This window comes from Phalangium opilio, unplaced genomic scaffold, assembly GCF_054372755.1.
Source record: "Phalangium opilio isolate 3A_F unplaced genomic scaffold, DU_Popi_V2 ptg000106l_1, whole genome shotgun sequence".
In the NCBI taxonomy this organism is placed as follows: Eukaryota; Metazoa; Arthropoda; class Arachnida; order Opiliones; family Phalangiidae; genus Phalangium; species Phalangium opilio.
In genome coordinates, this window is record NW_028324208.1 from 2,009,332 (window position 1) to 2,022,239 (window position 12,908).

The window sequence follows — 12,908 nt, forward strand, 5'->3', positions numbered from 1 at the left end:
TCTGGCGCCTTAGATCGCTCGGCCATCCTGACGTGGTTTTATGCAATTTGGACCTTTTAAAAATTACATCTATTCCAGTAAATTTCATAAAACATATCGTGTCAGAAATGGGATTCGAACCCACGCACACATACGAGGACCAGAATACACAGATTCACCTCGCGAACGAAGGACAGTAAGACCCTTGGGTCAGCCGCCTTAGACCGCTTGGCCATCCTGACGTGGTTTTATGCAATTTGGACGTTTTATAAATTACATCTCTAACAGTTAATTTCATAAAACTTATCGTGTCAGAAGTGGGATTCGAACCCACGCCCTACTACGAGGACCAGAATACACAGATTCACCTCGTGAACGAAGGAAACTAAGTACCTTGAGTCTTGCGCCTTAGACCGCTCGGCCATCCTGACGTGGTTGTTTGCAATTTGGACGTTTTATAAATTACATCTCTAACAGCTAATTTCTAAAAACATATCATGTCAGAAGTGGGATTCGAACCCACGCCCTCATACGAGGACCAGATTACACAGATTCACCTCGTGAACGAAGGAAACCAAGTCCCTTGAGTCTGGCGCCTTAGACCGCTCGGCCATCCTGACGTGGTTTTATGCAATTTGGACGGTTTATAAATTACATCTCTAACAGTTAATTTCATAAAACATATCATGTCAGAAGTGGGATTCGAACCCACGCCCTCATACGAGGGCCAGAATACACAGATTCACCTCGTGAACGAAGGAAACTAAGTCCCTTGAGTTTGGCGCCTTAGACCGGTCGGTAATCCTGACATAGTTTTATGCAATTTGGACGTTTTATAAATTACATCTATTCCAGTAAATTTCATAAAACATATCGTGTCAGAAATGGGATTCGAACCCACGCCCTCATACGAGGACCAGAATACACAGATTCACCTCGTGAACGAAGGAAACCAATCCCTTGAGTCTGGCGCCTTAGACCGCTCGGCCATCCTGACGTGATTTTTTGCAATTTGGACGTTTTATAAATTATATCTCTAACAGTTAATTTCATAAAACACATCGTGTCAGAAGTGGGATTCGAACCCTCGCCCTCATACGAGGACCAGAATACACAGATTCACCTCGTGAACGTAGGAAACCAAGTCCCTTGAGTCTGGCGCCTTAGACCGCTCGGTCATGGTTTTATGCAATTTGGAGGTTTCATAAATTACATCTCTTCCAGTTAATTTCATAAAACATATCGTGTCAGAAGTGGGATTCGAACCCACGCCCTCATACGAGGACCAGAATACACAGATTCACATCATGAACGAAGAAAACTAAGTCCCTTGAGTTGGGCGCCTTAGACCGATCGGCCATCCTGACGTGGTTTTATGCAATTTGGACGTTTTATGAATTACATCTCTAACAGCTAATTTCTGAAAACATATCGTGTCAGAAGTGGGATTCGAACCCACGCCCTCATACGAGGACCAGAATACACAGATTCACATCATGAACGAAGGAAACTAAGTCCCTTGAGTTTGGCGCCTTAGATCGCTCGGCCATCCTGACGTGGTTTTATGCAATTTGGACGTTTTATGAATTACATCTCTAACAGTTAATTTCTTAAAACATATCGTGTCAGAACTGGGATTCGAACTTACGCCCTCATACGAGGACCAGAATACACAGATTCACCTCGCGAACGAAGGAAAGTAAGACCCTTGGGTCAGGCGCCTTAGACCGCTTGGCCATCCTGACGTGGTTGTACGTAATCTAGATGTTTTATAAATTATATCTCTTCCATTTAATTTCATAAATCATACCGTGTCAGAAGTGGGATTCGAACCCACGCCCTCATACGAGGACCAGAATGCAAAGATTCACCTCGTGAACGAAGGATACTAAGACCCTTGAGTCTGGCGCCTTAGACCGCTCGGCCATCCTGACGTGGTTTTATGCAATTTGGAGGTTTCATAAATTACATCTCTTCCAGTTAATTTCATAAAACATATCGTGTCAGAAGTGGGATTCGAACCCACGCCCTCATACGAGGACCAGAATACACAGATTCACATCATGAACGAAGGAAACTAAGTCCCTTGAGTTTGGCGCCTTAGATCGCTCGGCCATCCTGACGTGGTTTTATGCAATTTGGACGTTTTATGAATTACATCTCTAACAGTTAATTTCTTAAACATATCGTGTCAGAACTGGGATTCGAACCCACGCCCTCACACGAGGACCAGAATACACAGATTCAACTCGTGAACGAAGGAAACTTAAGTCCCTTGAGTCTGGCGCCTTAGACCGCTCGGCCATCCTGACGTGGGTTTTTGCAATTTGGACGTTTTATAAATTACATCTCTAACAGTTAATTTCATAAAACATATCGTGTCAGAAGTGGGATTCGAACCCTCGCCCTCATACGAGGAGCAGAATACAAAGATTCACCTCGTGAACGAAGGAAACCAAGTCCCTTGAGTCTGGCGCCTTAGACCGCTCGGTCATGGTTTTATGCAATTTGGAGGTTTCATAAATTACATCTCTTCCAGTTAATTTCATAAAACATATCGTGTCAGAAGTGGGATTCGCACCCACGCCCTCATACGAGGACCAGAATACACAGATTCACCTCGTGAACGTAGGAAACCAAGTCCCTTGAGTCTGGCGCCTTAGACCGCTCGGTCATGGTTTTATGCAATTTGGAGGTTTCATAAATTACATCTCTTCCAGTTAATTTCATAAAACATATCGTGTCAGAAGTGGGATTCGCACCCACGCCCTCATACGAGGACCAGGATACACAGATTCACATCATGAACGAAGAAAACTAAGTTCCTTGAGTTGGGCGCCTTAGACCGATCGGCCATCCTGACGTGGTTTTATGCAATTTGGACGTTTTATGAATTTTATCTCTAACAGCTAATTTCTGAAAACATATCGTGTCAGAAGTGGGATTCGAACCCACGCCCTCATACGAGGACCAGAATACACAGATTCACATCATGAACGAAGGAAACCAAGTCCCTTGAGTCTGGCGCCTTAGACCGCTCGGCCATCCTGACGTGGTTGTACGTAATCTAGACGTTTTTGTACGTAATCTAGACGTTTTATAAATTACATCTCTTCCAGGTAATTTCATAAAACATATCGTGTCAGAAGTGGGATTCGAACCCTCGCCCTCATACGAGTACCAGAATACAAAGATTCACCTCGTGAACGAAGGATACTAAGACCCTTGAGTCTGGCGCCTTAGACCGCTCGGCCATCCTGACGTGGTTTTATGCAATTTGGAGGTTTCATAAATTACATCTCTTCCAGTTAATTTCATAAAACATATCGTGTCAGAAGTGGGATTCGAACCCACGCCCTCATACGAGGACCAGAATACACAGATTCACATCATGAACGAAGGAAACTAAGTCCCTTGAGTTTGGCGCCTTAGATCGCTCGGCCATCCTGACGTGGTTTTATGCAATTTGGACGTTTTATGAATTACATCTCTAACAGTTAATTTCTTAAACATATCGTGTCAGAACTGGGATTCGAACCCACGCCCTCACACGAGGACCAGAATACACTGATTCAACTCGTGAACGAAGGAAACTTAAGTCCCTTGAGTCTGGCGCCTTAGACCGCTCGGCCATCCCGACTGGTTGTACGTCATTTGGACCGTTTAAAAATTACATCTATTCCAGTAAATTTCATAAAACATATCGTGTCAGAAATGGGATTCGAACCCACGCACACATACGAGGACCAGAATACACATATTCACCTCGCGAACGAAGGAAAGTAAGACCCTTGGGTCAGGCGCCTTAGACCGCTTGGCCATCCTGACGTGGTTGTACGTAATCTAGACGTTTTTGTACGTAATCTAGACGTTTTATAAATTGCATCTCTTCCAGGTAATTTCATAAAACATATCGTGTCAGAAGTGGGATTCGAACCCTCGCCCTCATACGAGGACCAGAATACACAGATTCACATCATGAACGAAGGAAACTAAGTCCCTTGAGTTTGACGCCTTAGATCGCTCGGCCATCCTGACGTGGTTTTATGCAATTTGGACGTTTTATAAATTACATCTCTGACAGTTAATTTCTTAAAACATATCGTTTCAGAAGTGGGATTCGAACCCACGCCCTCATACGAGGACCAGAATACACAGATTCACCTCCTGAACGAAGGAAACCAAGTCCCTTGAGTCTGGCGCCTTAGACCGCTCGGCCATCCTGACGTGGTTTTATGCAATTTGGACGTTTTATAAATTACATCTCTAACAGCTAATTTCTAAAAACATATCGTGTCAGAACTGGGATTCGAACTTACGCCCTCCTACGAGGACCAGAATACACAGATTCAACTCGTGAACGAAGGAAACTTAAGTCCCTTGAGTCTGGCGCCTTAGACCGCTCGGCCATCCCGACGTGGTTGTACGTAATTTGGACCTTTTAAAAATTACATCTATTCCAGTAAATTTCATAAAACATATCGTGTCAGAAATGGGATTCGAACCCACGCACACATACGAGGACCAGAATACACAGATTCACCTCGCGAACGAAGGAAAGTAAGACCCTTGGGTCAGGCGCCTTAGACCGCTTGGCCATCCTGACGTGGTTGTACGTAATCTAGACGTTTTTGTACGTAATCTAGACGTTTTATAAATTGCATCTCTTCCAGGTAATTTCATAAAACATATCGTGTCAGAAGTGGGATTCGAACCCACGCCCTCATACGAGGACCAGAATACACAGATTCACATCATGAACGAAGGAAACTAAGTCCCTTGAGTTTGGCGCCTTAGATCGCTCGGCCATCCTGACGTGGTTTTATGCAATTTGGACGTTTTATGAATTACATCTCTAACAGTTAATTTCTTAAAACATATCCTGTCAGAACTGGGATTCGAACTTACGCCCTCATACGAGGACCAGAATACACAGATTCAACTCGTGAACGAAGGAAACCAAGTCCCTTGAGTCTGGCGCCTTAGACCGCTCGGCCATCCTGACGTGATTTTTTGCAATTTGGACGTTTTATAAATTATATCTCTAACAGTTAATTTCATAAAACACATCGTGTCAGAAGTGGGATTCGAACCCTCGCCCTCATACGAGGACCAGAATACAAAGATTCACCTCGTGAACGAAGGAAACCAAGTCCCTTGAGTCTGGCGCCTTAGACCGCTCGGTCATGGTTTTATGCAATTTGGAGGTTTCATAAATTACATCTCTTCCAGTTAATTTCATAAAACATATCGTGTCAGAAGTGGGATTCGCACCCACGCCCTCATACGAGGACCAGAATACACAGATTCACATCATGAACGAAGAAAACTAAGTCCCTTGAGTTGGGCGCCTTAGACCGATCGGCCATCCTGACGAGGTTTTATGCAATTTGGACGTTTTATGAATTACATCTCTAACAGCTAATTTCTGAAAACATATCGTGTCAGAAGTGGGATTCGAACCCACGCCCTCATAAGAGGACCAGAATACACAGATTCACATCATGAACGAAGGAAACTAAGTCCCTTGAGTTTGGCGCCTTAGATCGCTCGGCCATCCTGACGTGGTTTTATGCAATTTGGACGTTTTATGAATTACATCTCTAACAGTTAATTTCTTAAAACATATCGTGTCAGAACTGGGATTTGAACTTACGCCCTCATACGAGGACTAGAATACACAGATTCACCTCGCGAACGAAGGAAAGTAAGACCCTTGGGTCAGGCGCCTTAGACCGCTTGGCCATCCTGACCTGGTTGTACGTAATCTAGACGTTTTATAAATTACATCTCTTCCATTTAATTTCATAAAACATACCGTGTCAGAAGTGGGATTCGAACCCACGCCCTCATACGAGGACCAGAATACACAGATTCACCTCGTGAACGAAGGAAACTAAGTCCCTTGAGTCTGGCGCCTTAGACCGCTCGGCCATCCTGACGTGGTTGTACGAAATCTAGACGTTTTATAAATTACATCTCTTCCAGGTAATTTCATAAAACATATCGTGTCAGTAGTGGGATTCGAACCCACGCCCTACTACGAGGACCAGAATACACAGATTCACCTCGTGAACGAAGGAAACTAAGTCCCTTGAGTTTGACGCCTTAGACCGCTCGGCCATCCTGACGTGGTTTTTTGCAATTTGGACGTTTTATAAATTACATCTCTAACAGTTAATTTCATAAAACATATCGTGTCAGAAGTGGGATTCGAACCCTCGCCCTCATACGAGGACCAGAATACAAAGATTCACCTCGTGAACGAAGGATACTAAGACCCTTGAGTCTGGCACCTTAGACCGCTCGGCCATCCTGACGTGGTTTTATGCAATTTGGAGGTTTCATAAATTACATCTCTTCCAGTTAATTTCATAAAACATATCGTGTCAGAAGTGGGATTCGAACCCACGCCCTCATACGAGGACCAGAATACACAGATTCACCTCGTGAACGAAGGAAACCAAGCCCCTTGAGTCTGGCGCCTTAGACCGCTCGGCCATCCTGACGTGGTTTTATGCAATTTGGACGTTTTATAACTTACATCTCTAACAGTTAATTTCTTAAAACATCATGTCGAAGTGGGATTCGAACCCACGCCCTCATAAGAGGACCAGAATACACAGATTCACCTCGTGAACGAAGGAAACTAAGTCTCTTGAGTCTGGCGCCTTAGACCGCTCGGTCATGGTTTTATGCAATTTGGAGGTTTCATAAATTACATCTCTTCCAGTTAATTTCATAAAACATATCGTGTCAGAAGTGGGATTCGCACCCACGCCCTCATACGAGGACCAGAATACACAGATTCACATCATGAACGAAGAAAACTAAGTCCCTTGAGTTGGGCGCCTTAGACCGATCGGCCATCCTGACGAGGTTTTATGCAATTTGGACGTTTTATGAATTACATCTCTAACAGCTAATTTCTGAAAACATATCGTGTCAGAAGTGGGATTCGAACCCACGCCCTCATAAGAGGACCAGAATACACAGATTCACATCATGAACGAAGGAAACTAAGTCCCTTGAGTTTGGCGCCTTAGATCGCTCGGCCATCCTGACGTGGTTTTATGCAATTTGGACGTTTTATGAATTACATCTCTAACAGTTAATTTCTTAAAACATATCGTGTCAGAACTGGGATTCGAACTTACGCCCTCATACGAGGACTAGAATACACAGATTCACCTCGCGAACGAAGGAAAGTAAGACCCTTGGGTCAGGCGCCTTAGACCGCTTGGCCATCCTGACCTGGTTGTACGTAATCTAGACGTTTTATAAATTACATCTCTTCCATTTAATTTCATAAAACATACCGTGTCAGAAGTGGGATTCGAACCCACGCCCTCATACGAGGACCAGAATACACAGATTCACCTCGTGAACGAAGGAAACTAAGTCCCTTGAGTCTGGCGCCTTAGACCGCTCGGCCATCCTGACGTGGTTTTTTGCAATTTGGACGTTTTATAAATTACATCTCTAACAGTTAATTTCATAAAACATATCGTGTCAGAAGTGGGATTCGAACCCTCGCCCTCATACGAGGACCAGAATACAAAGATTCACCTCGTGAACGAAGGATACTAAGACCCTTGAGTCTGGCACCTTAGACCGCTCGGCCATCCTGACGTGGTTTTATGCAATTTGGAGGTTTCATAAATTACATCTCTTCCAGTTAATTTCATAAAACATATCGTGTCAGAAGTGGGATTCGAACCCACGCCCTCATACGAGGACCAGAATACACAGATTCACATCATGAACGAAGAAAACTAAGTCCCTTGAGTTGGGCGCCTTAGACCGATCGGCCATCCTGACGTGGTTTTATGCAATTTGGACGTTTTATGAATTACATCTCTAACAGCTAATTTCTAAAAACATATCGTGTCAGAAGTGGGATTCGAACCCACGCCCTCATACGAGGACCAGAATACACAGATTCACATCATGATCGAAGAAAACTAAGTCCCTTGAGTTGGGCGCCTTAGACCGATCGGCCATCCTGACGTGGTTTTATGCAATTTGGACGTTTTATGAATTACATCTCTAACAGCTAATTTCTAAAAACATATCGTGTCAGAAGTGGGATTCGAACCCACGCCCTCATACGAGGACCAGAATACACAGATTCAACTCGTGAACGAAGGAAACTTAAGTCCCTTGAGTCTGGCGCCTTAGACCGCTCGGCCATCCCGACTTGGTTGTACGCCATTTGGACCGTTTAAAAATTACATCTATTCCAGTAAATTTCATAAAACATATCGTGTCAGAAATGGGATTCGAACCCACGCACACATACGAGGACCAGAATACACATATTCACCTCGCGAACGAAGGAAAGTAAGACCCTTGGGTCAGGCGCCTTAGACCGCTTGGCCATCCTGACGTGGTTGTACGTAGTCTAGACGTTTTATAAATTACATCTCTTCCAGGTAATTTCATAAAACATAACGTGTCAGAAGTGGGATTCGAACCCACGCCCTCATACGAGGACCAGAATACACAGATTCACCTCGTGAACGAAGGAAACCAAGCCCCTTGAGTCTGGCGCCTTAGACCGCTCGGCCATCCTGACGTGGTTTTATGCAATTTGGACGTTTTATAACTTACATCTCTAACAGTTAATTTCTTAAAACATCATGTCGAAGTGGGATTCGAACCCACGCCCTCATAAGAGGACCAGAATACACAGATTCACCTCGTGAACGAAGGAAACTAAGTCCCTTGAGTCTGGCGCCTTAGACCGCTCGGTCATGGTTTTATGCAATTTGGAGGTTTCATAAATTACATCTCTTCCAGTTAATTTCATAAAACATATCGTGTCAGAAGTGAGATTCGCACCCTCGCCCTCATACGAGGACCAGAATACACAGATTCACATCATGAACGAAGAAAACTAAGTCCCTTGAGTTGGGCGCCTTAGACCGATCGGCCATCCTGACGAGGTTTTATGCAATTTGGACGTTTTATGAATTACATCTCTAACAGCTAATTTCTGAAAACATATCGTGTCAGAAGTGGGATTCGAACCCACGCCCTCATAAGAGGACCAGAATACACAGATTCACATCATGAACGAAGGAAACTAAGTCCCTTGAGTTTGGCGCCTTAGATCGCTCGGCCATCCTGACGTGGTTTTATGCAATTTGGACGTTTTATGAATTACATCTCTAACAGTTAATTTCTTAAAACATATCGTGTCAGAACTGGGATTCGAACTTACGCCCTCATACGAGGACTAGAATACACAGATTCACCTCGCGAACGAAGGAAAGTAAGACCCTTGGGTCAGGCGCCTTAGACCGCTTGGCCATCCTGACCTGGTTGTACGTAATCTAGACGTTTTATAAATTACATCTCTTCCATTTAATTTCATAAAACATACCGTGTCAGAAGTGGGATTCGAACCCACGCCCTCATACGAGGACCAGAATACACAGATTCACCTCGTGAACGAAGGAAACCAAGCCCCTTGAGTCTGGCGCCTTAGACCGCTCGGCCATCCTGACGTGGTTTTATGCAATTTGGACGTTTTATAACTTACATCTCTAACAGTTAATTTCTTAAAACATCATGTCGAAGTGGGATTCGAACCCACGCCCTCATAAGAGGACCAGAATACACAGATTCACCTCGTGAACGAAGGAAACTAAGTCCCTTGAGTCTGGCGCCTTAGACCGCTCGGTCATGGTTTTATGCAATTTGGAGGTTTCATAAATTACATCTCTTCCAGTTAATTTCATAAAACATATCGTGTCAGAAGTGAGATTCGCACCCTCGCCCTCATACGAGGACCAGAATACACAGATTCACATCATGAACGAAGAAAACTAAGTCCCTTGAGTTGGGCGCCTTAGACCGATCGGCCATCCTGACGAGGTTTTATGCAATTTGGACGTTTTATGAATTACATCTCTAACAGCTAATTTCTGAAAACATATCGTGTCAGAAGTGGGATTCGAACCCACGCCCTCATAAGAGGACCAGAATACACAGATTCACATCATGAACGAAGGAAACTAAGTCCCTTGAGTTTGGCGCCTTAGATCGCTCGGCCATCCTGACGTGGTTTTATGCAATTTGGACGTTTTATGAATTACATCTCTAACAGTTAATTTCTTAAAACATATCGTGTCAGAACTGGGATTCGAACTTACGCCCTCATACGAGGACTAGAATACACAGATTCACCTCGCGAACGAAGGAAAGTAAGACCCTTGGGTCAGGCGCCTTAGACCGCTTGGCCATCCTGACCTGGTTGTACGTAATCTAGACGTTTTATAAATTACATCTCTTCCATTTAATTTCATAAAACATACCGTGTCAGAAGTGGGATTCGAACCCACGCCCTCATACGAGGACCAGAATACACAGATTCACCTCGTGAACGAAGGAAACTAAGTCCCTTGAGTCTGGCGCCTTAGACCGCTCGGCCATCCTGACGTGGTTGTACGTAATCTAGACGTTTTATAAATTACATCTCTTCCAGGTAATTTCATAAAACATATCGTGTCAGTAGTGGGATTCGAACCCACGCCCTACTACGAGGACCAGAATACACAGATTCACCTCGTGAACGAAGGAAACTAAGTCCCTTGAGTCTGGCGCCTTAGACCGCTCGGCCATCCTGACGTGGTTTTTTGCAATTTGGACGTTTTATAAATTACATCTCTAACAGTTAATTTCATAAAACATATCGTGTCAGAAGTGGGATTCGAACCCTCGCCCTCATACGAGGACCAGAATACAAAGATTCACCTCGTGAACGAAGGATACTAAGACCCTTGAGTCTGGCACCTTAGACCGCTCGGCCATCCTGACGTGGTTTTATGCAATTTGGAGGTTTCATAAATTACATCTCTTCCAGTTAATTTCATAAAACATATCGTGTCAGAAGTGGGATTCGAACCCACGCCCTCATACGAGGACCAGAATACACAGATTCACATCATGAACGAAGAAAACTAAGTCCCTTGAGTTGGGCGCCTTAGACCGATCGGCCATCCTGACGTGGTTTTATGCAATTTGGACGTTTTATGAATTACATCTCTAACAGCTAATTTCTAAAAACATATCGTGTCAGAAGTGGGATTCGAACCCACGCCCTCATACGAGGACCAGAATACACAGATTCACATCATGAACGAAGAAAACTAAGTCCCTTGAGTTGGGCGCCTTAGACCGATCGGCCATCCTGACGTGGTTTTATGCAATTTGGACGTTTTATGAATTACATCTCTAACAGCTAATTTCTAAAAACATATCGTGTCAGAAGTGGGATTCGAACCCACGCCCTCATACGAGGACCAGAATACACAGATTCAACTCGTGAACGAAGGAAACTTAAGTCCCTTGAGTCTGGCGCCTTAGACCGCTCGGCCATCCCGACTTGGTTGTACGCCATTTGGACCGTTTAAAAATTACATCTATTCCAGTAAATTTCATAAAACATATCGTGTCAGAAATGGGATTCGAACCCACGCACACATACGAGGACCAGAATACACATATTCACCTCGCGAACGAAGGAAAGTAAGACCCTTGGGTCAGGCGCCTTAGACCGCTTGGCCATCCTGACGTGGTTGTACGTAGTCTAGACGTTTTATAAATTACATCTCTTCCAGGTAATTTCATAAAACATAACGTGTCAGAAGTGGGATTCGAACCCACGCCCTCATACGAGGACCAGAATACACAGATTCACCTCGTGAACGAAGGAAACCAAGCCCCTTGAGTCTGGCGCCTTAGACCGCTCGGCCATCCTGACGTGGTTTTATGCAATTTGGACGTTTTATAACTTACATCTCTAACAGTTAATTTCTTAAAACATCATGTCGAAGTGGGATTCGAACCCACGCCCTCATAAGAGGACCAGAATACACAGATTCACCTCGTGAACGAAGGAAACTAAGTCCCTTGAGTTTGGCGCCTTAGACCGGTCGGTAATCCTGACATAGTGTTATGCAATTTGGACGTTTTATAAATTACATCTCTTCCATTTAATTTCATAAAACATATCGTGTCAGAAGTGGGATTCGAACCCACGCCCTACTACGAGGACCAGAATACACAGATTCACCTCGTGAACGAAGGAAACTAAGTACCTTGAGTCTTGCGCCTTAGACCACTCGGCCATCCTGACGTGGTTTTTTGCAATTTGGACGTTTTATAAATTACATCTCTAACAGCTAATTTCATAAAACATATCGTGTCAGAAGTGGGATTCGATCCCACGCCCTCATACGAGGACCAGAATACACAGATTCACATCATGAACGAAGGAAACTTAAGTCCCTTGAGTCTGGCGCCTTAGACCGCTCGGCCATCCTGACGTGGTTTTATGCAATTTGGACGTTTTATAAATTACATCTCTTCCATTTAATTTCATAAAACATATCGTGTCAGAAGTGGGATTCAAACCCACGCCCTACTACGAGGACCAGAATACACAGATTCACTTCGTGAACGAAGGAAACTAAGTACCTTGTGTCTTGCGCCTTAGACCGCTCGGCCATCCTGACGTGATTTTTTGCAATTTGGACGTTTTATAAATTACATCTCTAACAGTTAATTTCATAAAACACATCGTGTCAGAAGTGGGATTCGAACCCTCGCCCTCATACGAGGACCAGATTACACAGATTCACCTCGTGAACGAAGGAAACCAAGTCCCTTGAGTCTGCCGCCTTAGACCGCTCGGCCATCCTGACGTGGTTTTATGCAATTTGGACGTTTTATAAATTACATCTCTAATAGTTAATTTCATAAAACATATCATGTCAGAAGTGGGATTCGAACCCACGCCCTCATACGAGGGCCAGAATACACAGATTCACCTCGTGAACGAAGGAAACTAAGTCCCTTGAGTTTGGCGCCTTAGACCGGTCGGTAATCCTGACATAGTTTTATGCAATTTGGACGTTTTA

At 44.1% G+C, this 12,908-nt stretch overlaps 14 non-coding genes across 14 annotated transcripts; all 14 read right to left on the minus strand.

Moving 5' to 3' along the window:
* Nucleotides 1-477: 477 nt before the first annotated feature.
* TRNAL-CAA (transfer RNA leucine (anticodon CAA)) lies at nt 478-599 on the minus strand. The gene is made up of 2 exons: nt 562-599; nt 478-523 (listed from the first exon to the last, which is right to left on the minus strand). It is a non-coding gene; the product is annotated as a tRNA-Leu (tRNA).
* A 256-nt stretch (nt 600-855) lies between these two features.
* On the minus strand, nt 856-976 carry TRNAL-CAA (transfer RNA leucine (anticodon CAA)). Its single transcript has 2 exons — nt 939-976; nt 856-901 (listed from the first exon to the last, which is right to left on the minus strand). It is a non-coding gene; the product is annotated as a tRNA-Leu (tRNA).
* Nucleotides 977-1,791: 815 nt separating this feature from the next.
* TRNAL-CAA (transfer RNA leucine (anticodon CAA)) lies at nt 1,792-1,913 on the minus strand. The gene is made up of 2 exons: nt 1,876-1,913; nt 1,792-1,837 (listed from the first exon to the last, which is right to left on the minus strand). It is a non-coding gene; the product is annotated as a tRNA-Leu (tRNA).
* A 996-nt stretch (nt 1,914-2,909) lies between these two features.
* Nucleotides 2,910-3,031, minus strand: TRNAL-CAA (transfer RNA leucine (anticodon CAA)). The gene is made up of 2 exons: nt 2,994-3,031; nt 2,910-2,955 (listed from the first exon to the last, which is right to left on the minus strand). It is a non-coding gene; the product is annotated as a tRNA-Leu (tRNA).
* A 2,768-nt stretch (nt 3,032-5,799) lies between these two features.
* TRNAL-CAA (transfer RNA leucine (anticodon CAA)) lies at nt 5,800-5,921 on the minus strand. The gene is made up of 2 exons: nt 5,884-5,921; nt 5,800-5,845 (listed from the first exon to the last, which is right to left on the minus strand). It is a non-coding gene; the product is annotated as a tRNA-Leu (tRNA).
* A 445-nt stretch (nt 5,922-6,366) lies between these two features.
* Nucleotides 6,367-6,488, minus strand: TRNAL-CAA (transfer RNA leucine (anticodon CAA)). The gene is made up of 2 exons: nt 6,451-6,488; nt 6,367-6,412 (listed from the first exon to the last, which is right to left on the minus strand). It is a non-coding gene; the product is annotated as a tRNA-Leu (tRNA).
* Nucleotides 6,489-7,300: 812 nt separating this feature from the next.
* Nucleotides 7,301-7,422, minus strand: TRNAL-CAA (transfer RNA leucine (anticodon CAA)). The gene is made up of 2 exons: nt 7,385-7,422; nt 7,301-7,346 (listed from the first exon to the last, which is right to left on the minus strand). It is a non-coding gene; the product is annotated as a tRNA-Leu (tRNA).
* Nucleotides 7,423-8,056: 634 nt separating this feature from the next.
* TRNAL-CAA (transfer RNA leucine (anticodon CAA)) lies at nt 8,057-8,179 on the minus strand. The gene is made up of 2 exons: nt 8,142-8,179; nt 8,057-8,102 (listed from the first exon to the last, which is right to left on the minus strand). It is a non-coding gene; the product is annotated as a tRNA-Leu (tRNA).
* Nucleotides 8,180-8,435: 256 nt separating this feature from the next.
* TRNAL-CAA (transfer RNA leucine (anticodon CAA)) lies at nt 8,436-8,557 on the minus strand. The gene is made up of 2 exons: nt 8,520-8,557; nt 8,436-8,481 (listed from the first exon to the last, which is right to left on the minus strand). It is a non-coding gene; the product is annotated as a tRNA-Leu (tRNA).
* Nucleotides 8,558-9,369: 812 nt separating this feature from the next.
* Nucleotides 9,370-9,491, minus strand: TRNAL-CAA (transfer RNA leucine (anticodon CAA)). Its single transcript has 2 exons — nt 9,454-9,491; nt 9,370-9,415 (listed from the first exon to the last, which is right to left on the minus strand). It is a non-coding gene; the product is annotated as a tRNA-Leu (tRNA).
* Nucleotides 9,492-10,303: 812 nt separating this feature from the next.
* On the minus strand, nt 10,304-10,425 carry TRNAL-CAA (transfer RNA leucine (anticodon CAA)). Its single transcript has 2 exons — nt 10,388-10,425; nt 10,304-10,349 (listed from the first exon to the last, which is right to left on the minus strand). It is a non-coding gene; the product is annotated as a tRNA-Leu (tRNA).
* Nucleotides 10,426-11,248: 823 nt separating this feature from the next.
* Nucleotides 11,249-11,371, minus strand: TRNAL-CAA (transfer RNA leucine (anticodon CAA)). The gene is made up of 2 exons: nt 11,334-11,371; nt 11,249-11,294 (listed from the first exon to the last, which is right to left on the minus strand). It is a non-coding gene; the product is annotated as a tRNA-Leu (tRNA).
* A 256-nt stretch (nt 11,372-11,627) lies between these two features.
* TRNAL-CAA (transfer RNA leucine (anticodon CAA)) lies at nt 11,628-11,749 on the minus strand. The gene is made up of 2 exons: nt 11,712-11,749; nt 11,628-11,673 (listed from the first exon to the last, which is right to left on the minus strand). It is a non-coding gene; the product is annotated as a tRNA-Leu (tRNA).
* A 442-nt stretch (nt 11,750-12,191) lies between these two features.
* TRNAL-CAA (transfer RNA leucine (anticodon CAA)) lies at nt 12,192-12,314 on the minus strand. Its single transcript has 2 exons — nt 12,277-12,314; nt 12,192-12,237 (listed from the first exon to the last, which is right to left on the minus strand). It is a non-coding gene; the product is annotated as a tRNA-Leu (tRNA).
* Between the last annotated feature and the right edge of the window lie 594 nt (nt 12,315-12,908).